Genomic DNA, 27,618 nt, shown 5'->3' with positions numbered 1-27,618 from the left:
CCAATCTCATGCGACACGGCAATATTTTTCCTTAACTCTTTTGCTTCAAATGGTAACAGTTTCTCCTTGTTCATATGCTTTTAATTTTATCTTTAGAACATTGAGGACAATGTTAGATTTAAGTTTGGGGGTATGGGAGAAACTTTTTAGTTGCACTTTTGAAACTTCTAGCGTCACATGGTATTCGATTAGCTAAGTTTACATACTGTTTCTCACCGAAAAGATAGAAATTGGAATGCTAGAAATAACAACTTATTGAGACATTAGAGAAAAAGACATTGAGATCCTTGAAATTCAGGAGAGAACTTGTTCCTTTTAGAGGGTAACCGTGATGGACCTAACCATCCATGATGGAAAGGCGAGTAGGTCAGGAGTAAATTCCAGAAAGACAAAGCAACCTCACAATGTAGTCTTAGTTACTGGATTATTACGACTCTCTCTCAGTAGAAACTTATCATCATCAACAAGCGGAGCGACATCAAAATTTATGAAGAAAGTTGAAGACGTTTTAGGTTTAGAAGCAACAATAGAAAAGAATAATTCAAAAATCAAAGTTGAAGTTATAAGAGCAAATGATATAAGTTGTTAGAATCCATAATACCAAGACATCACAAGTTGCGAAGATCCAAGTTTTGAAAGTCCTTCTCTCATGGTCATGTAAATTGTTGTCTTGTAATTTTTGTTTCCAAAAAAAAAATATGAAAAAAGTGAAAAATAAAAAAAAATCATCGTTATGTTTTGTTCAATAAGGCCCAAGGGAAGTACAAATTTATAAGTCAAGGAAGAAATCGAAGAGAAGAGTTAATTGTCAAGGTTCTATGAGGTTCGATAGTTTATCATCAACAGTTGAAGACCGAAGAAGACGTTGTTTCTACTGAGCACTATGAGAGAGTCGAAGAAAGATACATTTGGTTGCTTTGTTAGTCTGCTTTCAATCTGGCACAAGATCTTTCTAGCATTGGTTTAACTCATCACACGTAATTAGTCCAGCTGCGTAGCAGATGTCCCTCTCATTTTTATCTCTCTCCTAATCTTATCCAGCTGTAAAGCAGCGGACGCATCTTACAATGTTTATCTAGCTGTGTAGCGGATATCTCTTTATCTAGCAGTGGTGCGGATGTGTCTCCCCTTTTCTTCAGTCAGCTTTAGAGTTGACACCTTTAATTTCTCTGGCATTCTAGTTACTTGGAGATAGGTTGAGAATATGTATGTCCTCATAGATCTTTGGATACTTGTGACCAATTAGGAGTAAAGGTTTTGTGGGTACACCTATGGTAAACCCTCCGGAGACAACACTCCGCCGCTAGGGCCACCTAGCGGTTTAACGGCCTGTTGCACGTGCTAAGTGTAGTCTTTTTATCTTTTCAAAAATAAATTTTGCTCGAGGACTAGCAAATAATAAGTTTGGGGGTATTTGATAGACACATTTTTGTGTTTAATTTGATCTCAATACTATATATTGTTGGCACTCGAGTTTGTACTAATTTTGGTGTTTTATGTGTTTGTAGGCACCTTTGGAAAATAAACATTTTTTGGAAAATTCGGCTCGAAAAGTTGGTAAAAGCCCCGGAGGACACGTGTTATTCGGACTCTCACCGTTGGATAAGAGGCACCTCAATTACTAAGGGGGACCCCAGGTCACCTCAAAAGGCATCTGCTATTCACACTCCAGCAACAGATAAGGGGCGACCACTGGACAAGGGGTGTCCTTCTTCTAAAATTCAAATTTCATTTTTGGCGGGAAAATTTCCTTCTTCACTGGCAGATTTTTGATCGAAGTTTTGAACGTGTTCTAGGGAGATTCAATGGCTGATTTTTGGTAGGAAGTTGTGATATGGCCTAGCAAACACGTTGTGGGATTTTGGTTCGATCAGAATTAGCTAGAATCGGCTAGGCAATCCACGAGTTGCAAACAGGGAAAACACGTACATGGAGAAGATATCCACGGGTTCAGGAAGAATTTGTACGTGTTCTGATGATGTGTAATGACTTGAACAACTTGTTGGAGCGTGAAAAAGATAAACAGGGATAGTTTTCACGTAATTGACAGCTGCAGATACGTGATCGAGATAAAAAAAGGAAAGAAAAATATATCGTTTACTGCCGAGTAATGGGAGAATATTTGGAGTGATTGAGCAAGATTTTATGAGGTTGTTGGTTATAAAAAGGATTCTCGAGAGTCATAGAAGGGGATGGAGAGTTAAGGGTGAGAACAAAGTATAGAAATTAGAGTTGCAGAGAGTTTCTGCTGCTGCCATTAGAGAAGAACACGAAGAACAATAGACTGCAAGTAGCAGTCGTTTTCTAGTGTCTTAAAACCGTTTCGTTTTCTTCCAGAAAAAGACTGTTGCTTCTGCGACTGTTTTGTGCTATAATTTTGTAACAACTTCTTTGCAACATTTGTAACACCCGTAGACCATTGCAAATCTCTGTTTTATCTTATTTCTCCAATAAAAACACCATTTGAGCTATGAGTTATCTTTTTGAGTGTGTTTTCACCATGTGGAGCTAGAACCCTTCACTGGGACGACGGAGGAAGCTGTATTTCATCCTTGGGGTAATTTAATAAATTCCTTATTTACTTTTTGCATAAATTTTAAATGATTATGATTTTTATTCATCATTTGTTATCTTGTTAGATAGTGTATGCTTAGTCTTAGATGCTTTAGATATACTATGCTTGTAATTTACAATTGATGTTTTACGAAATCTACTTTGGCAAAGAATAGAGTTACTGTTTTTTTTTTGCTTTGAGCTATATATGTCTAGGATTAATTTATGAACCCCATGAACATGAAAACCAGTGGAATCCCGAGTTCCCGTCTCTCTTCATCCTGTGACAAATTTTGTATATATATTTTTCCTTATTTTCTTTATTAAATCTTAAAACAAATTCTCAACAAATCTGAGTGAACGAATCATCTTACTACAACACCATAAAAAAACCACATCATCCACCACCAGCGCTCGTCACGCGGTCGCTCGTTGACTAAATCATCGCCCAACAGTTTCTCATCCAATGGCTAAAGTTTCTTCTTCTATAAATATCCAAGTTCCAAATCATTTCAACTGATACCATCTAAACTTCAAATTCATTTTGCCTAGTGCTTGCATAAATGACGTGGCTAGTGCTTGCTTCACTCGAAAAGAAAATGTTTCTCCAATTTAATGTTGGGTTTCAGTTGCAAGTGATGGATATTTCAATCTAACGACTTTTAATTTATGGGACACTGCATTTCAAAGGTTTATGAGTTATGACATTAAATCATATAAATTCAAGAAGAACAAAAGAGTGTCTTGAAACTCGTTACTGTTTCATCAATAACGAAGTGAGAAAGTATATGCGCAAATTATATGGATGATAAAAGGGGATCATCTTGGGTTATCAATCAAAGAACTAAAAATTAGAGCTCATACCAAATTTGATGAAGACAACATAAATGGTTTAATCATGACGAACGCTATGAACTTCACAAGATTTACGTGCAGGGATTTAATTTTCATTAAGTATTGTGTAATGCAATGGCGGTTAATTTTTAATTAAGTATTATAATTTAATGAAATGTAAAACTAGTTTGGATTTGAAAACTAATCTAAATATAGTTTTCAAAACAGATTAGATTAGACATACTTAAATTAAACTACATCCATAAACTACTCATTTCCCTGGCTATTTCCCAATGACCAAAGATGTGCCGGCTTAAGACTGACTTGGTGGTTGAGTCTCATTTAGAATTGTCATAACCTTGAAAAGCAACGAGTTCGCGTAGGGGGACATGATAAATCTTGAAATGGGTGTGGATGAGCTTGAAATGGTTGAGGCAATTGGGGTAAACAGAGTCGTTTTCCTAACTGCTTCAATGTTCACACCACCAGCAGGAGTCATAGTGTCAGTTGGAAATTGGTTAAACAAACGTCCAGGAGTTGTATCCATGTCAATGTCTTCATCACCTTCACGTACTACTTGAGTATCTAACACTTCATTTGGAGTAGAACTTTCTAGTACATTCTGCATAAACGAATTCACAAACTACTTCTTTCACCTCCACGACTTCCACAACTTTGCTGACTTGATCTAGTAGAACTCATACCTCTACCACGATGACTAATACCGCCACCACCGTGACTTATACCTCTACCACCATGGCTTGAGTGCACACTAGAACTCGAACCTCTACTACCATGACTTGGACCTGTACGTACTACCATGGTTTGGACCTCTTGTACCAGCATGACCGAAATATCCTGGAATCATCTCAAGCATCATATTTTCCCTCATTCTTTGCATCTTAGTCAAGTGAAAATTTTGAAATCCATGTAACAGATCATGATAATCGTCCAACTGGTTTTGTTACTACTCTGGTGTAGCATCTATCCCCCAATATGGATAAGTCCGTTCAAGTGCACTTGTAACAATCGCTTGAGCAAAGATATCTCAAGATATAGATACAGTCTGTATGTCCCAAGAAAATGGTGGCATAATCGACGATAAATCTGCTTGAGTAGGATATCCAAATACATCGCTCTTCTCTGATAGAGGTAGGGAAGGAAGAAATTCATCACCAAGTGACATCATACCTAAAGCTGGGAAATCCATCTGACCCAAATTTTGCGGTTCCATAACAATGTTGGGCTTGAAATAAAGTTAGTCAGTTATAGAGCTTAGAGCCTGGATTAAATTGTCATCTACTTCCCAATCATGACCATCCCTTATCAATTTCTCTCGATCATCTCGAGAAATATATTCACTTGGATAGGGGTTAATGGCTATCCTTGTTCTTCTCAGCAACTGAAGAAGTAGTTTTTCTCCGTAATACCAAACACACTTTTCATAAATTGGACTATATAACACAATCCTCTTAAGGCTTAGCTCTAGAATTTTGTGGGCTTTTCCTTCTTCGAACTCAGGGATTTTTAAATACGACATGGAAAAAAGGTTAAGGCTAGCTTGAGAAAATCCACAATCTGTTGATCCTCTCAACAATGACAGTATGTTGACCATCTTAAGTCTGTATTTTTTCCCAAATTTCGGCATCGTACTTCCATATGACCGAAAAAACATCGGTGGGATTGAGAAGAGAAGGTTCGCAAATGTGGAAATATGTATACCACCAATACAGAAAATAATAACATTGTTGGTTAATACAGTTTACATGTCAAGATAATAAACAAACAGTGTGAAAAATATTGGTTCTTACCTACAACACTCCCCAAAACCATTAAAGCTATCTTTGGCATAAGTAGAGCAATCACCGAGGGATATGTAAATTTATGATAAAATTGGAGACCCCTGGTCATATCTCAGTGCTTTCTATAAATCTTTTAATGCTTCTAGAAAACCAATCAACATCATTGAGCTAGCATTTGGAAATAAACATTGGCCTATTGTCCACAACACAAACAAACTTTCGAGCTCTTCATAATTCTCAGGGAACAAATCTGGTTTGTTATCTGATCTCAACTCATTCATTTTCCTAGCATAACGTTGTAATTTTTTTTTAAACCCATGTGCTTTTATTTGTCTTATGCATTATTTCCTTCTACATCATTTGAGTATAAAAGAAGTCTTCCTCTCCATCTATCTTCTAATAACCAATTTAGTCTGGTAAATGAAAGTAAGTTTCCTTCACATGGCATTCTTGTTAACATGTAAATCTAACCGTGTAACTCTTATTTAATAAAATATTCATAATTAGAGGTTGTTGAATTTTATAAAACAATAAACATAATCTAAAAATTTAAAATCTTTGAAAAAGAACGTATTTCTAGTCTTCCACCATCAAATTCAATCAAATATAACTTGAATTATTTGATTCATGTGGTTTCTAGGTTTTATATGATATAAATGCCACCAAGGATATCGTCGGACTCTCACTTGAACAACAGGGGAAGTAAAATGAACACCGTACAAAACTCAGACCACCCACCTCTTAGATTGACTGAATTAACTCGCTCTGGATGGTCAGATATGTGCAGAAAGAGTGCACCATCACCAGCTAGTTGGCTAACATTTTTAAACTCATATTCTTTATCCACAGCAGAACTGAATCCACTGGCTGGGGTGCTTTCCTTTGAGTTTTCTGTTTCTTTTTCTTTTCTCACTCATATTTGTTTCAGTAATTAAAAGAGAAATTTTTTTAAGAGGAAGAAGAGAAGAAAATGGAAGGAAAAGTTTGAAGAGAAATGAGAAGGGTGATACAGTATTTATAGTCACTACAAAGTCGACAATTGGCGATATTAATATGATCGTTGGTGATATAATTAATATTGAGCAATATGATGAATATATCTAGCGATAAAGACTTTATCACTAGTGTTATTAATATTGCTTGCAATAGATTATATCGTTCAGTTGTTTTCCCATAGCACAACTCATTTTCCATGCCACCTGGTATGTCAAACATGGTTTTTTAACTTTGTGCATAGGAATAGGCCTAAGAGGATACTCCTTCTCCGCCTCTATAATATGACGTATCGAGTATAAGTTAATAAGTAATCTCTTTTCCACTTACTTAAGAACCCACATTTGGGGGATACTCTCACAAATTGGGGATCACTTACGGTTACATGAGGACGGATCTTAGCTAAGGGGATATTTTTTTGGGGATAAAATGTCAATACTGGCCTTTACCCTAACAAAAAAGAAAAAAAACTTATGTTTTTGTATCCATCGATTCCTCCCTTGTTTTCCTCTATCGGTGTTGATTGGATGATGGGTTCAATGCCGACTGAACTATCGGTATAGGTATTTAGGTTGAAATTAATGTTGTTCTTCCATCGGTACAGAAATTAGGTTGATACCAGTACCGACAGTTGAGTTGGTATATGGTTTTAGTTTTATTGTCATGCCGACAAAAAAACCTTAATATAACCAAACCTTAGTTTTTCAACCTCATATAACCAACCATGGAAATAATCGACCTTCATGAGGATGCCTTACAAATCAATCAAGAATCAGAAAATAAAGATATATGTGATTCAATACCTTCGGCTGATTAATAGGACAGACAGTATTACTGATTCCAGTTCCATATTCAACTTAGTACTATTTATACAGATATGTCGCATTATTATTCCTAATTATCTACCTAATACTTAATATGTGGAATTTCCATATGTAGACAGTTAATCATTCTTGATTGCGAAGAAGTTCTGAGTAAATCAGTAAAAGAAAACACACACACAACATTAGCAAATGAACAATAAAAAACTAACAATATTGCTGAGTACCAAGGAGGAAAAGAGAAGAAATAATTCTGATTTCTAATATATCGAGATAGTTGGAGAACAAACGAATTAGCGCGTGTCTTCATGTCATTATAACTTTACAAGTGATGCACAAGATGATCACTAAGAGCTTCTCTAATGGTGAATGTGAATATTTCATACGTGGCATCACTTCTAAGACATCCTTTGAATATAAAATCCTAAATATTAGGAAAAATAAAGTTTTATCTCCAACCCATAAAATTTTCTATTATTTGTTTACTTATTTGTAGGCATACAATTGGTTAAAATGCTTTTCATTTTTATTTTTCAATGATTTTTATTAACAAATATGTGACTAGGATGGGAAGACATCCTCTAAGTGAATGTCTAAAACTAGAGGTTCACCTAGAGGATGTCTAACTTTTTTTTTTTTGCCACATCATCCTCACATCAATGGATTGGAGATGATTTTTTATAAATATGGTTGTGGATCCTATGTGGATTAGGACTTTTCCTTCACACACATTCCATTGGAGAGGCTCTAATGGATGCTTTATTTGTTCACCAAAAGGGTTTCACATGTAGAAGGCACATTCAGAGATTAAAGTAGCAGAAGACAGTTAATCGTCGAACACACAATGGGGATACTTAATAATGGGGGATATCTAAGAGTAATTTAGCCATTAAAAAAATATTTGGACAAGGAGTTCTTCAAAGTACTTCATATTTATTTATTTTTTATTTTAAGAATCCGCCAATTTGTGATAGTATCCCACAAATGTGCCTTCTTACTTAACCCTTTCATTATCAATTATTTGGTTTTTGAGTTCACCCCCTAAATGAAAAAGTGATTGAGCTTCCCCCTAAATTATTAATAGTAGCAATTTTGTCACCTAAACCATAATTCTAAACCATAATTCTGGAGCGAAATGCATTAAAAAAAATGACGTTTACAATCTTCTTTTGGGATTTTAGATCATGAGACCGTCTATATACTATGAATAGAATATGAGTAACCAGTTGCAGAAGTTAAGGTAATAATTTGGTGATAGATTTCTCAATTCTAGTGGCCACAATTATATTTGAACAAGTTCAGTACAAACAATATGTGACATCTAACTACCATCATAACTTAAAATATTTGATTGCTTTGTCTTGATTCCAGAATCTGGGGAGAGGATCTGTCTGGTAACGTCACTGTTAAGTCCACTTATAACTTCCTTTGCAAAGAAAACTTTGGTTCCAATAATATGGGGAAATGGTGGAAGGCTTCATGGAGGCTTAAATGTCCTCCTCATATAAAGCATTTTCTTTGGCAGGTTGCTCATAGGAAGCTTCTGGTCAGGAATCAATTGGTTTCTAGAGGGCTTAATATTACTCCTACAAGCCCTCTCTGTGAGAACCATATTGAAACCATGGACCATTTGTTGATGTATTGCACTTTTTCTAAGCAGGTGTGGGATTGGTGCAGACATAATTTGAATTTATGTTTGGAAGGTGATCAAGTTGATGTTAAGTGGTTAATCATTAATTCTAGGAAAAGGCATAGTATTACTGATCTATGTTGGGAGACTCTGTTTGCTTATTTGTTGTGGTATATTTGGTGCTCGAGAAATAAGAAGGTTTTTGAGAATGAAGAATTCTCAATTTCTAAAATTGTTCATCAAGCCTTGACAGGTGCTTCGGAGTTTGCTTCAACTTATCCCATTTCGGATGATTCTGGAGCAAGGAAAGATCAGATTCATGTTACTTGGAGTTTTCCTCCTCCTTATTGTAAGTTAAATGTGGATGGTGCTTCTAATAGTCTTCATTATGCAGGAACAGGTGGTGTTATTAGAACTGATCAAGGTAGATTTATTGGAGGATTTGCCAAATACATCTATAAAAACGGTAACAATATGGCAGAATTATGGGCAGTTAGGGATGGTCTCAAGCTGGCCGCCAGTTTAGGAGTCTCTAAAATAGTTGTAGAAAGTGACTCAAGCTACATTATCAGTCTGTGTAAAAATGAATGCAAGGCCCCTTGGTTTTTTGTTAATTTGCTTCGAGACATTGAGCGTTTGTCTACCGTTTTTTCTTCGGTAGTTTTTGTGCATAAGTATAGGAAAGGCAACCTTGCGGCAGATACTTTGGCTGAAAAAGCTGCAAATGATACGATGCAATGTACTTGGCTACATGAGCCTCCTAGTTTTTTGGTTGATATCTTGAAATATGATGTAACGGGGAGGGCCTTCCCCAGATTCGTAAGGCCCATTTAGTTTGTTTTATTAATCTTTTCCAACAAAAAAAAAAAATGTTCTTCAATCACTCATGGCCGAATAGCTCACCCTAAACACACACACTTAGAGCGACGACAAAGATGGGAGTACAATAAAGTTGCATACGATGGGTCTGCAACTATCATTTAATTAATGGTTTCTTTGCGACTTTCAACAAGTTATACCAAAGAAATCTCATTATAACTCACCGATATTGTTTTCGATCTAATAGTGTTTGTGTGTACATATTTCATCATCAAACACGTGTATACAGGAAGACACGTGGAGAGCATGCGGACAAAGTCATCAAAACATGATGACACACGCCCACAGCCAAGAAGCCCATCCCGTCGACGTCGGATCTTTGCCCGAAGAAATCTAAGGGCAGAAGTTAAAAGATGTATCGAAAACACGATGTACTGCGGAGCATCAAATAACTCCCGAAGAGTTACTTTATCTCATCCCAAAAGAAGCTAAGATCAACGGTGAAGAGAAGGTTAACTGACATGGATGTGACAGGGGCAGAAGACACTTGTCTGACACGAGCATGCGTCTCAACTACCCGCATTAAACACTCTGAGCAGTATACGTGTCGATCAACCCGTGGAACGAACGAGGATGACTCTGCGTGATCAAGTAATGAGCGAAGATCTCCGCGTGATGGACACAAAACACAAGAAGATAAGGTTCCAACGGCCCTCAGAAATGGGTCCCACACTCTAACCCTATAAATACCCCCTCTCCACCAAGAGTGGGGGGATCGGAAAAACGAGGGAGAGAAGGGGAGAGAGAAGGATTGTGAATGTAAGTTTGTCCTTTACAATACACAGACATATGTAAACTCCAAAGTCATTCGACTATCTCTGTAATCATCAAGTACATAGTGAAACAACAACCCCGTGGATGTAGGCCTTAGTGCTGAACCACGTAAATCCCAGTCTTATTTACATTTCAGCACTTTATATTCGTCTAACGCTCCATGATTTTTACTTTTAAACTTCGTTTTCTTTATCTTCCCCTGCGTAAACGCCTCTCGCGATATTATTAGATGAGGCTATGATAAATCCGAAGGTTTTGAGCCAAGGAATCAATGCAATTGTATCATCAGTGCGAGTATGTACCTAGAGTGCGAACATTGTTTGTGAACATATAGATGCCTTCGTGATTTACGTGTTCACAATTTGGCGCTAGAAACAGGGACTTCGTCCCGGTAAAAGATTTATCTTATCCCGTGATTTCATCTTAAACTAGCATATGATTGCTCTGCTTCATTAGCTCTGACAGTATTAATTTTACCATATTCAAAAAACGTACCCGTTATCTTCGTTAGCTCCGGCAGTATCTTCGTTTATTGGTTAAAAGATTTACTACCTAGATCCATGAATTTACATTTTTTTTAGATCTCGTATGGACATGTCTTCCCGGTGGGTTTTCGTAAATTTTCAAAGGATCTACAGGCATTTTTAAAAGGGATCTTCTAGCGTTTCCACGTACTTTCAATGAATCCACACTTTTATTAAGACTTTAGCCCGTGTATTTTAACTCATGTGTTTTAATCGAATGAGCCTCCCTAAGAGTTCTCTCTGTGGCCATCGAGCAGTTTTTCCCTGTCTTGGAGTAAGGTATTTCACAAACTAACCCGATCCGCACGGACATTTCTGTTTCTCGCTGTTTGAAATTCCCTTGTGCAGAAAGAAAGCGACAAAAGGACCCACTATGGAAAAGATGCAGGAAGCAGGAAAGTCCAAAGCCTCGTCAAAGGAAGCACCAAGAACAACCTCGGTCATCACCCGAAGCAAGCAGAAAGGGGACAAAGCCAAAATGACTAGCCAGAGGCAAGATACCGCGGAAATCACTTCGCCGATGAATGCTAACTCCGTTGCAGCCGCGGATCTCAGAGCAGCGGCGACAAAGTACAGTACGGCGGCGGCAACCCTGAAGGCTGCAGAAGCCAACAAAACTTTTGCTACGAATCAATTTCATCAGCCAAAAGAAAAGGTGGATGAATCCAGAACACATCAACCCGCGCACCCGCCAACATTCGGAATGCCATCAACAAACGATCAGAATCAAACTGTGCCGGCGGCTCTAACACCGCAGATGGGCACTCAGCCCGATTTGGAAATGCCAACAATCGAAGATGAACCTCTACCATATTTAATACAAACCGTAGAAGAAGGAGGCACCATGGCCGTAGTAGCACGAGATGGAACTCCCAATCAGGGGTCAAACCAATCACATCGATTGATGGTTGATCTTGAAGAGTTGAAGAAGAGCCAGCAGGTTTACGCAGATACTGTAGCTCTGCTGGCCAGAGAAAACCAAGATTTAAAAGACTGGATTGCCCTAAGTACGAAGACCAGCCAACAACTTGATGAAGCCAATTCAAAGGCACCAGAACCTAATCGAGACCGAAGAGTCATCGTAGCAGCTAATGGAGACGCGGCTAGGGGAAGTAGCGCGTCCGACCCGGATTCTAATGACGCAGAGTCAGAATATCACGAGCAGAAGAGCGTAGGGCACCACCGTGCGGTGGAAGAGCTGCGTGATGAAATGATGGCCGAGATCAGGCAGTTAAAATCTAGACAAGGCGGGGGAAGGTTAGAGGAGGTCATGAGAGAGGCTAATTCCATGCCCCTAAATCATCGCCTGGCCAACACCCCTATTCCGCTGAAGTGCCATGTCCCGACCTTCGAATGCTATGACGGATCCAGTGATCCCGCTGCACATATTCGGTATTATAACCGTGTTTTAGCCAGATGGAGTCAGAACGACGCCGTACTCTGTAGTTACTTCCCATCAAGCCTGAAGGGATCGGCATTTTCTTGGTTTGATAATTTGCCGCCGGACTCCATCCACTCCTACGACCAACTCGCAGAAAAGTTCTTAAGAACTTACATGTACAACAAAGCCGTTAACACCGGAATGGATAAGCTCTTTTCGCTAGCAATTGGCTACAAGGAAACCACGAGGGAATACACTAACAGATGGCACAAGATCTGCCAAGCCATAGGAAGTGTGGACCCAGTGGTAAGTATCAACTGCTATAAGTGGGGATTAGACCGAATGAGTCCACTATTTGTTGAGATTCATGGAACCGTGCCAAAGACAGAGGGAGATCTTCGAATAATTATTGAAAAGCACGCTCGTCTTGAAGAAATCCAGCGTGAAAACCCGAGGGCGTATCCACAGAGGTCTCACCATACCAATTCCGCAGAACAAACCAATGGGGTCAAAAGGAATAGCTCAGTGGAACGGCCCCACGAAGAAAGGAAGGAACGAAGGGATGAACGACGAAAAGACGATCGAAAATTCGAAGATCAAGTTTACACGAATCTCAATGCTAGCTATGCCCGGATCCTGCGAGAGATCAAAGGAAGGGAAAATTTGGAGTGGCCATGGTCTAAGGGAAAACAACCCCCTAGATCCGAGAAGTCTAAAGATTACTGTGAATATCATTGCTTCAACGGACACCAGACCGAGAAATGTAAAAACCTCAAAATAATGATCCAAAAATTGATTGATGCTGGTGAACTCAAGCAATACATACGAAAGGAGGTCACCAAGGACAGATCCAAACGAACAAAGCAAGTCCAACTTCCGGAGGGGAACCGCACAATCAATACCATCTCGTGTTCTGAAGCCGTGGGGCCCTCACTTACAACACAAATAGGAAAGAGGCTACGAAAACAGTTCGAGGACCACTGCGAATTGTATAAGATTGATGGTGTAGAAGTGGACGAGCACGAAGAGTGGATGGACTCACCTATTATCTTCGACGCTGAAGATATCGAAGAAGATGTGGAAGACCATAACGACCCCCTGGTCCTGACACTACCAGTGGCTGGATGTAACCTCAAAAAGATCCTCATAGACGGGGGAAGCTCAGTAAACGTTCTATTCTACAACGCATTCAAACGAATGAAACTCCATGAAGAACATCTGATGACTTCTTATTACACCATCTACGGATTCAATGGGGCACCCACGAAGCCATTGGAAGACATCGTGTTGCAAGTTAACGTTTTCTCAACAAAAGAAATCAGATGCCCAATCTAAGTCAAATCGTTTTCTCAACAAAAATTAAACCAAAGGCTTGATTTGATTGATCAAGAGCAAAAAGAAGAAGAACAAGAGAACTCAGACAATCAACCTCTCGTAAACATGGCTTCTGTGAGAAGGTAAGTGATTTTGAACTGTTTTATAAGTGTTTGAATCGATTTATAGCAGTGGGTTTGGGTTAGAATCGCGAACCCTAACTCAAACAGTTGAGTTTCAGTGAGTACCGACATTGATTTTAGTATGAATATAATGCCGGTATTGAATTATGACATTCAATCTAGAATGAAGGAAATGCCGGTATATTGTTATGGCGTAGAATTTGGTATGAATACAATGCCGGTACTGATGCTAAAATCACCTGAAACTGAATGTTCTGTACCAGCAATAAATTTAGGTTGAATACTATGCCGGTAGTATGTTATGCAATTGGTTTACATTTATTCGAGTATGCCGTTAGTGCACTTTAACTATACATGAACATCCTAGGAATTCGTTACCAGTACCGGCATTGATTTTAGGTTGCATTATGTGCCGGTACCTGGTTATGGCATGGAGTTGAATTTTTATGTAGGTGCCAGTAGTGCTCTTTTCGTATCCAGGAACAACCTAGGAATTACATAAGACTACCGACATTGTCAACAGTTTTTGTTCAATGCCGGAATCATGTACCGTCCTGATGTATTTGCTAAATTAATATGTCGTTTTTGGTCCCGGCATAGTTTGTTTTTTCATGAATTTATGTCCGTATTAAAACTGAAAGTGAGTTGTCTTATATTCGTTTCGTGTGTCTTTTGATATAGGGCTAGAGCCAAGGAAGCTAACAAAGTAAAAACTAAAGATGTTGGCATTAAGAAAAGAAGGAAGGATGGTCTTAATACTCCTCAGTCTCTGCCTCCTCGAGGGAAAGATCAAGGTCGCAACAAGCATTTTGGGGAGAATACAAGAGGTGAACTTTGGGATAGTGGTCGTGACCGTAAAAAACTCGTAATCCGTGAACCTACTGGAACAGTTGAGCACGATGAGCAATATGAAGAGGAAAGTGAGGAGGAAGATAATAAGGTTGATGCAAGTCAATTAGCAACCCAAAGCCAAGTTTTAGAGGAAGATGGTGGGCCAAGTCAAAAACTGACACAAGGCAAGGGCAAAGGCAAAGTAAAAGTTAAAGGTTCGCACCTTCCCCATACTAATGACATGATACTGCCCTTGATCGTGGTAGAATTTGGGGTGAAGCTGATGATCCGAGAATGTTATTTGGCTACAAGGACACATGGTCTCGTAATATCTATCAAACCCATGTAAGAATATTTTATCTTGTGCATATGTTTTGTTTTGTAGTTATGTAAAATCTCTTAATCTTTTTATCTCCTAATTGTAGGATCATAAGAAGGTTGTACGTATTTTCCGAAACCAAACCACGTCTCATTGGGATTTGTCTACAGAATGCGAAGAGGTCCAAACATTAGTAAGAGAGACTGGTCTATATTGTTTGGTTGAAAATTATGTGAAGTGTGATTCTCTGACAGTCAATTGCTTCGTTGAAAGGTATCATGGTGAAACTGATACCATTCACTTCCCGTTTGGGGAGATGACCTTGATCCTTGATGATGCTCAGAACATTCTAGGCTTGAGTGTTACCGGCAAATAAATTGCGGAAGGAGATAACTGTCCGGACTTAGAATGGTCGAAGTTGCACGCTCTGACTAACAAGTTGTTGGGTGGGGACTACAAAACTTCTGTGGAAAGCTTCTATGTATCTAAGAATAGTAGGACAAAGACCATCAAGATGATGCTGCTTAAGAAGACCTTTGAAAACATACAGACAAGAAGTTTGAAGGATGGATGAGACCCTGCACAAATTCGTTATACAGCCGTTGCGTACCTGTTATTCATATTGGGCACTAAGGTATTCCTCGACGCTAGTGGAAACACGGTTAGTGCAAACCACCTTCAATACTTGGATTCTTTGGAAGAGGTCTTTTCCTATTCTTGGGGCACCGTGGTCATGGCACATTTGATGGCGGAGATGAGAAGGGCCTCCAAAGCTGTCACAAACTAATTTGTCGGGAATTTCACTCTACTCCAGGTAATTTTGTTTTTAAACATTATGTTCTTATGTATACTGCTCACATGTACCCTTATTATGAATTTTGAAACAAAGTTTACCGCTTCTTATATGTATCATTCCACATTGGTATAGGTGTGGGCTTATGAACACTTCCCAACATTGTTCACAGACTACCCCTTCTTGAAGATCAAAAACCTTTCCGAACCCGAGGATCCTAAAGCTAAGATATACGGGTTCAACAATATTCCGAAGCCCGGTAACAATCGTCGATTGAAAAATATGAGATTGGCTCTGGAAGCGATGACTACCAAAGACATTGTGTTCGACCCTTACAAGGAGGCTAGAGAGAACCACCAAATTTTGAGGTATTATAGCGTTGCATTTTACAATGGACCGTTGTTCCACCCAAAGGGATACGCTATGGCTGATCCACGACGTGTCATGCGGAAACTTGGATATAAGCAATTACCTTATCCAGATACAACCTCTCTTGAAAGGTACGCGGTTGACTGTTCTCAAAGCTTTTCAACTAAGACGAAGTTGGGGGTAGAGTATGATCCAATTCCAGAACCAACACATTGGAGGGACAGGGAACCACGTCGTTTGGTAGATGTTAGTAGCTGGGAGCTTGCGGAAAACGGTGATGAAGCTCACCCCGACTACATATATTATTACCTAGAAAGGTCACATCCATTTGTCGTGCGCCCAGACAACGTCAAAGTTCCACCCCAGGAAAACCTCCCGCTCCAACTCCTACAGAGGCACCACCTACGATGACCCAACTTAATAAGACTGTTGGATTGCTAGTAAGTATTGTTAATTCTTTAGTAAATTAATGTATACGTAATCTCATATTACCATATATATATACTGATTATGTGTTTGATGTATGAAACTAGCGGTGTCGGCTTGGCAAGTTGAAGAAGATGTTTGGTTGCAGGTAAGAGGAAGGAGAGGTGTTATCCCTTGAAGAAATGAAGGAAGTCGATGAAAATCTTGATAGAATTGAAGACCTGGGTGCAAAATCTTTGGTCGGGGAAACGAGGAAGGTAGTAATGTTTTTTCAAAAGTTGTTGTAGATAGTGGTAAAAGGGGTTCTTTTCGAACTTGTGAAGGTAACTTGTTTTTTTTAAGATTTAAACAAATAAATAAATGAAGGAAATTAATAGTAATGTCAAGATTTTAGAAAGACTAAGGCTCAGGATTCACTATTACTTCAAGTTGATTGGTTATAAATAATATTTCAGAAATTATTATTAAGCTCTTTTTCTTATCAAATCACTTTTTAATTTAAAAGGTGCCCAAATATTAAGTTGTAATCCTTAAGCATGATTTATCAAAGAATTATTCATAGCATAAAACATCAAACTGATTCACAACTAATTAAGAAAACCATTTCTTCCTTTTTTTTTATATTTATCCAAGTGAATTAAATAAAGTAAATAATTAAAGAAATTATAAATAAAAATATTATCAATCAAACATGAGTGAATAGATCCTCCATTGCCTCAATCACCAAGAATTTAGCCTCTCATCATGTTGGCAAAATACTCAAAAGATTTTATTAATGCTCAAAAGTTGAGTACAAATGATGAAATAAAAAGAAATCGTTTTAAGACTGTCCTTTGCGACACACAGGAAGCGTAGGGAAGAACGACACTTCAGAAGTGCTATAAGCTCGTCGCGGTAAAGGAACTGAGAATTGTCGCAAATATGCGACACTAATCAACGACTTTCCTAGACTGTACAATGTTCTTCGTGTTCTTCCTTTGACAGCAGCAGAACTTTTTCTCTGTCGACTCTTCTGGTGATTCTCTCGGCTCTAAATCTCTCCCAATCCCGTGCTAACCTTTCCCAAACTGTTTTGCCTTGTATTTATAGTGTTTCAGGACCAAAAATCCCCTCATTTATTGCGTATATTCTCCATTTAATCCGAATATTCCTTGCTGCCCATAATAACGATAATTTCCATTTTTAAGCCCATGCACGCGTTAGATTTGATCATGCACGCTCTAGTTAGCCTTCTCCACGTCTAAACACTCTTTCAACGCTAGTAGAACTCCTCCATGCACACAAGAACTTCAATTTTGCTCGTGTTACAGTACAGTGCTCTGTTTTGGGTGTGTGAATCATCACGCATTTTCCAGCCAATTCCGATCGAACCCACTGCCCAAAATGTGTTCCTTAACCTATATCACATCTCTCTATCAAATTTCAGCCATTGAATCGACCCGTAACCCCTTCATTTTTGTGATCAAACTTCTGCCAGTTGAGAATTTCATTTCCCGCCAAAAAAAAGTTTTCAAACGAAGAAGAAAGGGTGTCCCCCTATCCTGAACTGGGGTGCGAATAGCAGGTGTCCACTGAGGTGCCCCTTAACCGATAGTGAGATTCCGAATAACAATTGTCCTTCAAGGGTGCCCCGGGCAACTTTTCGAGCCGAATTTTCCAAAAATGTTTATTTCCTAAAAATACATAAAAACACAATATTAGTACAAAAATAGAGTTCCAACAATACAGACATTGAGGACAAATTAGACACAAAAATGCGTCTATCAAATACCCCCAAACTTATTATTTGCTAGTCCTCGAGCAAATCTAATCTAGAAAGTAAAATGACTACACTTAGCACGTGCAGCAAGCCGTTAAACCACTAGGTGGCCCTAGTGGCGGAGTGTTGTCTCCGGAGGGTTTACCAGAGGTGTACCCACAAAACCTTTACTCCAGACCCTAGCTATCTACAACAAACCTTGGAAGGCACTAAAGAATCTCCTTGGTTGGCATACTTATTGACTACAAGAGGAAGTACCCTGATGCGAAATTCCAATTGATGTACACGAGTTTGCACTCAAGCATACTAAAATTCATATATAAGTGACAGCGCTCTACTCAGATAGTTGCACTATGGACATCATATTTGGAGTCAAACTAATCACATGGAAAGATTAAGAGATGGATATAGAAAAACATAGATGGTTTTGATGTTAACTAAGTGAACGACGTTTCCCATATCTGTCTGAAGGCCTCTGCCAAGGTCAACCTAACCTAAATGACTGAGATACCGGTCTGACTAATATTAACACACTGGCATATACAAGGGAACCAGTGGTCAATAATACTAACTCTAGGTCAACACAACTGGCATATACAAGGGTACCAGTGGTCGACTTTATTAAACACACATTTATTTAAGAACTAACAACATGATTAGACCTTGTGGACCCAAGCGCATGTTTCTTGTCAGCAGATTACATGGTAATTCCCGTGGATCCTGCATTCCACGCTTGTTTAGGCGACGGAGACAGGGAGAACACACACATATTGCTATCCAAGTGTTAGTATTTATTCCGATTGGTCTAACTGGTCCGGTTTTTTTTTTTTTTTTTAAAGGTAACTCAGTCACTCTATTTCACCCTAGCAAAGGTAACAACTTGAATCGTGTGCCCCACCAAATCACTTGAAATAAAAGAAAACTGAAAATAGAAAGTGAAAAGGACTCGACGAGATATGGCGAAACTATCATGTTATTTCTAACACCTGAGCTCTGTGCTTTTATGAATAGACTCTATAGATGTTTCCATCTAGTCAGATTGGTTCCTCAACTCCTAAAACAAAAATGTTTCCATCCACTTAGATTGGTTAGTGCTATCCTTAATAGGCGTAAATTTCTAGGCTCTGGAGTTTATTTATTGCAACTTAAAACTAACAAAAAGTTTCTTCCCCACCCCCAAACTTAAATCTAACATTGTCCTCAATGTTTCTAATGAAAGAGCAGTACCAAAAGTAACATAACACGAGGAGAAGTTGGAAAGATAGTACCTGGGTGAAGAAAATCAAAAACTAATATACAACATACAATCCTCCTCGATGGTCAATCAAGGGTAAACAGGGTCCTCCAGAGGGACCTCCTCAACATCACCTGTAGGCAAAAGGGCTCTAAAAAGGGTTTCAATCTCTGACCGTTAAACTTCGAAGAACTACTACCATCTGGTGACTTAATTTCAACAGCTTCATGAGGAAAAACAGTGCGAACAATAAAAGGACCCGTCCACCGAGAACGCAACTTCCCAGGGAAAAGATGTAAGCGGGTATCATACAGAAGAACTTTTTGACCTGGAACAAGTTTCATTTTTTTCTTATACTCCTTCGCACTATCATATGCATCTCTATGAATCTCTTCCAACTCATTGAGCTGGAGTTTCCTATGGGCTCCTGCCTTGTCGAGTGAAAAATTTAGCTGCTTAACAACCCAATAAGCTCTATGTTCTAACTCAAAAGGTAAATGACATGCCTTTCCATAAACAAGCCGATAAGGCGACATTCCAATAGGAGTCTTAAACGCAGTACGGTAATCCCATAAGGCATCAGTAAGCCTAGACGACCAGTCTTTCCGATTAGGATTAACTGTTTTCTCTAATATACGTTTTATCTCCCTATTGGAAACCTCAACTTGACCACTAGTCTGTGGATGATACGGGGTAGCTACCTTATGAGTAATACCATATTTCTTCATTAAAAGCCTAAAAGGTACATTACAAAAGTGCGACCCTCCATCACTAATTATAGCTCACGGTGTACCAAAACGTGTAAGTATATTTTCTTTCAAGAACTCTATCACAACCCTATGGTCATTGGTTTTACACGCAACCGCTTCAATCCACTTAGAGACATAGTCTACAGAGACAAGGATGTATAGGTTACCAAAAGAATTAGGGAACGTACCCATAAAGTCAATACCCCACACATCAAAGACCTCAACAATCAGAATCGGGTTCAAGGGCATCATGTTCCTACGGGAAATGGTTCCTAATTTCTGGCAACGTTCACAAGTAACACAGTAACTATGGGAGTCTTTAAACAACGAAGGCCAATAGAATCCACACTGCAATATCTTAGCAGCAGTCTTCTTAGCACTAAAGTGACCCCCACAAGCATGATCATGACAAAAGGAAATAATACTGGACTGGTCACTCTCAGGTATACATCTCCTAATAATCTGGTCTGGACAATACTTAAACAAATAAGGATCATCCCAAAAGAAGTGCTTAACCTCGGCTAAAAATCTAGAACGATCTTATTTACCCCAATGTTGGGGCATTCGACCAGTAACAAGATAGTTCACTATATTTTCGCATACCAAGGTAATTGGGTAACAAAGAACAATTGTTTATCAGGAAAGCTATCCCTTATAGGAAGGGAATCATCTGGGGAACTAACAACTAGCCTAGACAAGTGATCTGCTACAACATTTTAGGCACCCTTTTTGTCTCTAATGTCTGGAGAAAACTCTTGCAACAACAGAATCCACCTAATCAATCTAGGTTTAGTATCCTTCTTAGACAAAAGATATTTTAAAGCAGCATGATCAGTATATATGATGATCTTATAACCTAAGAGATAAGGTCTAAACTTGTCTAAGGCAAACACAATGGCTAATAGTTCCTTCTCGGTAGTGGTATAGTTCAACTGGGCATCATTCAGAGTTTTTCTAGCATAGTAAATCACATGAAGTAAATTATTTTCTCGCTGACCTAGAACAACACCAATAGCATAATCTGAAGCATCACACATGATCTCAAAGGGTAGGTTCCAGTTGGGTGCCTGGACTATGGGGGCGGTAGTGAGTAATGACTTAAGCTTCTCAAAAGCCTCTAAACAAGCATCATCAAAGACAAACTTAACATCTTTTGCAAGCAAATTGCAAAGAGGTCTAGACATCAAGCTAAAATCCTTAATGAAACGACGATAAAAACCAGCATGCCCTAAGAATGACCTAATATCTCTTACGGTTTTTGGGACCGGTAAAGTTTTAATAAGGTCAACTTTGGCTCTATCTACCTCTATACCCTTTGAAGATACAATATGCCCTAGAACAATTCCTGAACGAACCATAAAGTGACATTTCTCCCAATTAAGCACTAAATTCTTTTCCTTACACCTAGTCAAAACTAATGAAAAATGATGCAAGAACTCATCGAAAGACGAACCAAACACTGAAAAATCATCCATAAAGACCTCTAAGAACCGTTCTACCATGTCAGAAAATATGTTCATCATGCAACGCTGAAAAGTCGCAGGGGCATTACATAGCCCGAAAGGCATGCGTCTATACGCAAAGGTACCAAAGGGACAGGTAAAAGTGGTTTTCTCCTGGTCTTCTGGGGAAATAACGATCTGATTATATCCAGAGTAGCCATCTAAAAAGCAGTAGTGACTATGTCCAGCTAATCTCTCTAGCATCTGGTCGATGAAGGGAAGGGGAAAGTGGTCCTTCCTAGTGACCTTGTTCAATTTCCTATAGTCAATACAAACACGCCAACCCGTGGTCACTCGGGTCGGGATTAACTCATTGTTATCATTCTGGACTACAGTAATACCAGATTTCTTGGGAACAACCTGAACGGGGCTGACCCACTTACTGTCTGAAATAGGGTAGATAATGCCTGCATCTAATAGCTTAAGAACCTCAGTTCGAATTACTTCTTTCATATTGGGGTTTATTCGACGTTGCATCTCCCTAGAAGGTTTGGTGTCTTCCTCTAAATAGATCTGATGCATACAAACAGTAGGACTTATACCCTTAATGTCTGCTATGGTCCACCCTAAAGCTTCCTTGTTGTTTTGAAGGACGGTTACTAGCCTACTTTCCTGATCTCTATCCAAGTCGGAAGAAACAATCACAGGTAAAGTCTCATACGGGCCTAAAAACACATACTTCAGGGTATCTGGCAATGGTTTTAGGTCCAACTTAGGAGGCTCTTCTAAAGAAGGAACTAGGGTAGACTTAGAAACTGGTAGTGGTTCGAACTTAGGTTTCCATCCACTACTAGTATCTAACAAATGGGTTGAATCTAACAAAGAATTCACCTCATTAATCACCTTATCATCATCAAAATCAATCCCAAAGTGAGCTAGGAATTTCTCTAATGGATCTTCTAACAAAGTGTTTGGTAATGACTCCTCGACTAATGTTCCTATCATGTTCACCTCTTATATATTCGAGTCATCTAGTTCAGAGGGTAGCTTACTAATATTAAAAATGTTCAGCTCAATAGTCATATTACCAAAAGACAAATTCATAATACCATTTCGACAGTTAATGATCGCATTGGATGTAGCTAAAAACGGGCGACCTAAAATCACTGGTATTTGGTTCTCTGGGTCAGGGATAGGTTGGGTATGTAGGATAACAAATCCACCGGATATATAAACTTGTCGACCTCTATGAGAACATCCTCGATCACACCACGAGGAATTTTAACGGACCATCAGCTAACTGAAGTGTCATCTGTGTAGGTTTCATCTCACCAAGTCCTAGCTTAAGGTACACATGGTATGGCAGTAAGTTCACACTGGCTCCTAAGTCAAGCAACGCTTTCTCAACACGGTACTTACCTATTGTACAAGCAATGGTAGGGGACCCTGGGTCTTTATACTTAGGAGTAGTGGTATTATGAATAATAGAACTCACATGACTAGCTATGAAGGCTTTCTTCTGAACACTGAGTTTACGCTTTCTCGTACACAAGTCCTTAAGGAACTTGGCATAAGAGGGAATCTGCCTAATTGCATCTAATAATGGAAGGTTGATATTAACCTGCTTAAAAACCTCCAATATATCATTAAAGTTGGACTCCCTCTTAGTCGGAACTAGCAGCTGGGGGAACGGGGCTCTGGGAACAAAGTCGGGCTCATCAGGACCCTCATTGGTCTCTTTGGAGACTCTATCGGTCTCCTCATTTTCTGGCTCATAAGGGTGAACTACAACATGTTCACTATCAGGCATGGAAACCTTATTGTCAACTTTCTTTCCACTCCTAAGGGTTGTAATAGAGTTCACATGATTGTACGATTTCTCTGCTTTAAGATTGGGTTGAGTTTGACTAGGAAACTTACATTTTTCCCTCAAAGACTCATTTATATGACTAACCTGGGTTTTCAACTCGAAAATATCCTGAGAGTTAGCCTGGCCTATTCTCTTATTTTCTTCTATACCTTGAGAAACAGATTGCTGAAACTCCATAGTGTTACGAGTTAACAAAGCAAGAGACTCTTCTAAACTCATAATCTTCTTATCCGAAGGGTTCTGAAACTGTGCCGGGGCTGAAGGATTCTTAGGATAGCCAAAACCTGGGGGATCTTGAGAGTTACTAGACTGACCTTGATTCTGGCCCTTAGACCAAGAAAGGTTGGGATGGTTTCTCCATCCAGGGTTATAGGTTTCTGAATAAGGGTCAAACTTCTGACGGTTATCGAATCTAGTGTTGTTATAAAGAGCATTGGCTTGCTCTTCAACAGTATGGTCTTCCCAAAAAGGCTCTATTCTACCACTAGTACCACTAGAATGACCTAATTCCAACGCTTCTAACCTTTTGTCTATGGCTGCTATTTTAGCATCTGACTCATAGGATCCTTCTACCCTATTGACATTTCCTCTACTTAGAAGAATTGTTTTCTGGGGTTCCCTATTATTTTCCCATTGTTGGGTCTTATTGGCGATTTCATTCAAAAATGTCATCGCCTCATCAACAGTTTTATTCTCAAACCCACCTGTGCATAAGGACTCAACCATGGTCGTTGTTGAATAGTCTAAACCCTCGTAGAGGATCTGAACTAACCCAAACTTCTCTAAACCATGATGAGGACATTGAGAAATTAAGTCATTGAACCTTTCTAAATACCTATATAAAGATTCTCCCTCTTGTTGAGCAAAAGTAAAAATTTGTGTCCTAATAGACGATGTTTTGTGCCTTGGGAAAAACTTATGTATAAAGGCATATGTAAGTTATTCATAGGTTTCAATTGACTCAGAATCCAAACTATACAACCAAGATTTGGCTTTATCTTTTAAGGAAAAGGGGAATAACCTAAGTTTCAGTGCATCATCACTAAGGTTTTTAATTTTCATAGTACTACATACTTCCTCAAATTCCCTAACATAAAAATAGGGGTTCTCATTCTCTTTTCCTAAAAAGGTTGGGAGCATCTGTAAAGTCCCAGGTTTGAGTTCATAATTTGCCTCGGTTTCAGCTAACTTGATACAATACGGACGAGAGTTCCTAGTTGGGTTCAATAAAGCTTTTAAAGTTGCCATTTCTGGCACTATCAAAGGACTAGGAGAACTTTCTTCACAAAGACGCAGATTCTCAAAACTGAAGTTTCCAAAAATAGGGCTCTCAAAAGAACAATCTTCGAGCTCCCTGCTTATATCAGAAGAACTACTAGGTTTTTCGCTAATCAATAGACCTAGAGTATCTCTTTTCCAAGCCCTATTAACAAAATCGGGCATACACTAAAAAAATCAAAAAGAAATAAAAATCCTAACATGAAGGTTCTAGCAATCACACAGCAGGCTGACTCGACTTTACCACAGCAAACCTAGAGATTTCTAGCAAACAACAAGCATGATGGCTCACTTAGATTGTTTCTATACTAGCTTCTATATCTCGAAAGGGAATTCGTTAAAATTTAAGCAAACCCATCTGGAATCAATCCGAGTCAAAGTAAGTTGAATAGAGGCGAGGGAAGCTTAGTGGAGCTTTGATACCCAAGGCCTCACCGCAGTACAAGGCGGCGCAGCCACGCATTCAACTCACAGAAACCGTCATGAACTTCGAAGTATGCTAAAAGAATAACCAATATCCTTCGAAAAAATTTCCTAACAAGCTCGATACCCTATAGGTCTCTTTCTAATCAGATTTTAAAGCTTGGGTTCGCTTAGGTTTTGTTCTCCTAAAGTGGGCAAGAAGGGAGCGGTGATGAAATCCGAACCCTTATCTTGTTTAGGCCAGGCCTTGTCCTTTACTAGGAAAATAAAGACAGTCCAAATTCGTCCTCAACCAATGATCACCTTAAGGAATACAGTAACTCGCTTACAGGAGATTCGCGAGTGTTTCGATTGGACTTACCTCCCGTACCAGACGGGGGATGAACCGTTGTCGTCGACTCGGGCCACGACTTCTATGCCGTGTGCGAACCCGAGGGGCCGAGGTGATATTGTAATCACCGTCCTTCCCTGCACACAATTTGTATTTAACTACCCTTCCGTAGGGTTTTTAAAAATAATAATAATAATAATAAAGTCCAAGAGTCCAGTACAAAGTCCAAATAAAGTAAAGTGCAAAATAAAAAGAAAAAAAATAACCTAAAAAAAAATATATAAAAATCTCTCTTTTTTTCTTTCTCTCTTTTCTATATATAAAACAAAAAAAAAATTCTCTTTCGCTCCTTTCGCTTTAAGCTTTTCCTTCCAAGGTCCTTAGTACTCCACTTCGAACCTGCAAATCAAAGACAAAAAGAAACGTAAAAAGGAAAAAAAATAATAAACCTAAAAAAAAAATCTACCTAAGCACAGGTCCGCGTCGGCGGCGCCAAAAATTTGATGTTTTTTCAAAAGTTGTTGTAGATAGTGGTAAAAGGGGTTCTTTTCGAACTTGTGAAGGTAACTCTTTTATTTTTAAGATTTAAACAAATAAATAAATGAAGGAAATTAATAGTAATGTCAAGATTTTAGAAAGATTAAGGCTTAGGATTCACTATTACTTCAAGTTGATTGGTTATAAATAATATTTCAGAAATTATTATTAAGCTCTTTTTCTTATTAAATCACTTTTTAATTTAAAAGGTGTCCAAATATTAAGTTGTAATCCTTAAGCATGATTTATCAAAGAATTGTTCTAAGCATAAAACATCAAACTAATTCACAACTAATTAAGAAAACCAATTTTTCCTTTTTTTTTTATATTTATCCAAGTGAATTAAATAAAGTAAATAATTAAAAAAATTATAAATAAAAATATTACCAATCAAACATGAGTGAATAGATCCTCCATTGCCTCAATCACTAAGAATTTAGCCTCTCATCATGTTGGAAAAATACTCAAAAGATTTTATTAATGCTCAAAAGTTTAGTACAAATGATGAAATAAAAAGAAATCGTTTTAAGACTGTCCTTTGCGACACACAGGAAGCGTAGGAAAGAACATCACTTCAGAAGTGTTGTAATCTCGTCGCGGGAAAGGAACTGAGAATTGTCGCAAATATGCGACACTAATCAACGACTGTCCTGGACTGTACAATGTTCTTCGTGTTCTTCCTTTGACAGCAGCAGAACTTTTTCTCTGTCGACTCTTCTGGTGATTCTCTCGGCTCTAAATCTCTCCCAATCCCGTGCTAACCTTTCCCAAACTGTTTTGCCTTGTATTTATAGTGTTTCAGGACCAAAAATCCCCTCATTTATTGCGTATATTCTCCATTTAATCCGAATATTCCTTGCTTCCCATAATAATGATAATTTCCATTTTTAAGCCCATGCACGCGTTAGATTTGATCATGCACGCTCTAGTTAGCCTTCTCCACGTCTCAGCACTCTTTCAACGCTAATAGAACTCCTCCATGCACACAAGAACTTCAATTTTGCTCGTGTTACAGTACACGTGCTCTGTTTTGGGTGTGTGAATCATCACGCGTTTTCCAGCCAATTCCGATCGAACCCACTGCCCAAAATGTGTTCCTTAACCTATATCACATCTCTCTATCAAATTTCAGCCATTGAATCGACCCGTAACCCCTTCATTTTTGTGATCAAACTTCTGCCAGTTGAGAATTTCATTTCCCGCCAAAAAACAGTTTTCAAACGAAGAAGAAAGGGTGTCCCCCTATCCTGAACTGGGGTGCGAATAGCAGGTGTCCACTGAGGTGCCCCTTAACCGATAGTGAGATTCCGAATAACAATTGTCCTTCAAGGGTGCCCCGGGCAACTTTTCGAGCCGAATTTTCCAAAATGTTTATTTCCTAAAAATACATAAAAACACAATATTAGTACAAAAATAGAGTTCCAACAATACGGACATTGAGGACAAATTAGACACAAAAATGAGTCTATCAGGTAGTCGTCCAAAAGAAGCAAAATACCAAGTGATTAACTCTTTAGTTGTGTTTCTTCATTAGGATGGTGGTTGTTACGTTTTGCACAATTCCGAACTTGTTTTTGGATGAACTCTTTAGTTGTTTTGGTTTATGATA

At 38.7% G+C, this 27,618-nt stretch overlaps 1 pseudogene; it reads left to right on the top strand.

Moving 5' to 3' along the window:
* The first annotated feature begins 24,224 nt into the window (after nucleotides 1–24,224).
* LOC113332145 lies at nucleotides 24,225–24,324 on the top strand (annotated as a pseudogene).
* Nucleotides 24,325–27,618: the final 3,294 nt, after the last annotated feature.

The sequence above is a fragment of the Papaver somniferum genome, unplaced genomic scaffold, assembly GCF_003573695.1.
Source record: "Papaver somniferum cultivar HN1 unplaced genomic scaffold, ASM357369v1 unplaced-scaffold_128, whole genome shotgun sequence".
Classification (NCBI taxonomy): domain Eukaryota; kingdom Viridiplantae; phylum Streptophyta; class Magnoliopsida; order Ranunculales; family Papaveraceae; genus Papaver; species Papaver somniferum.
The sequence above is the reverse complement of the archived record's forward strand: the minus strand, read 5'-3'. Positions and strand labels throughout refer to the sequence as shown.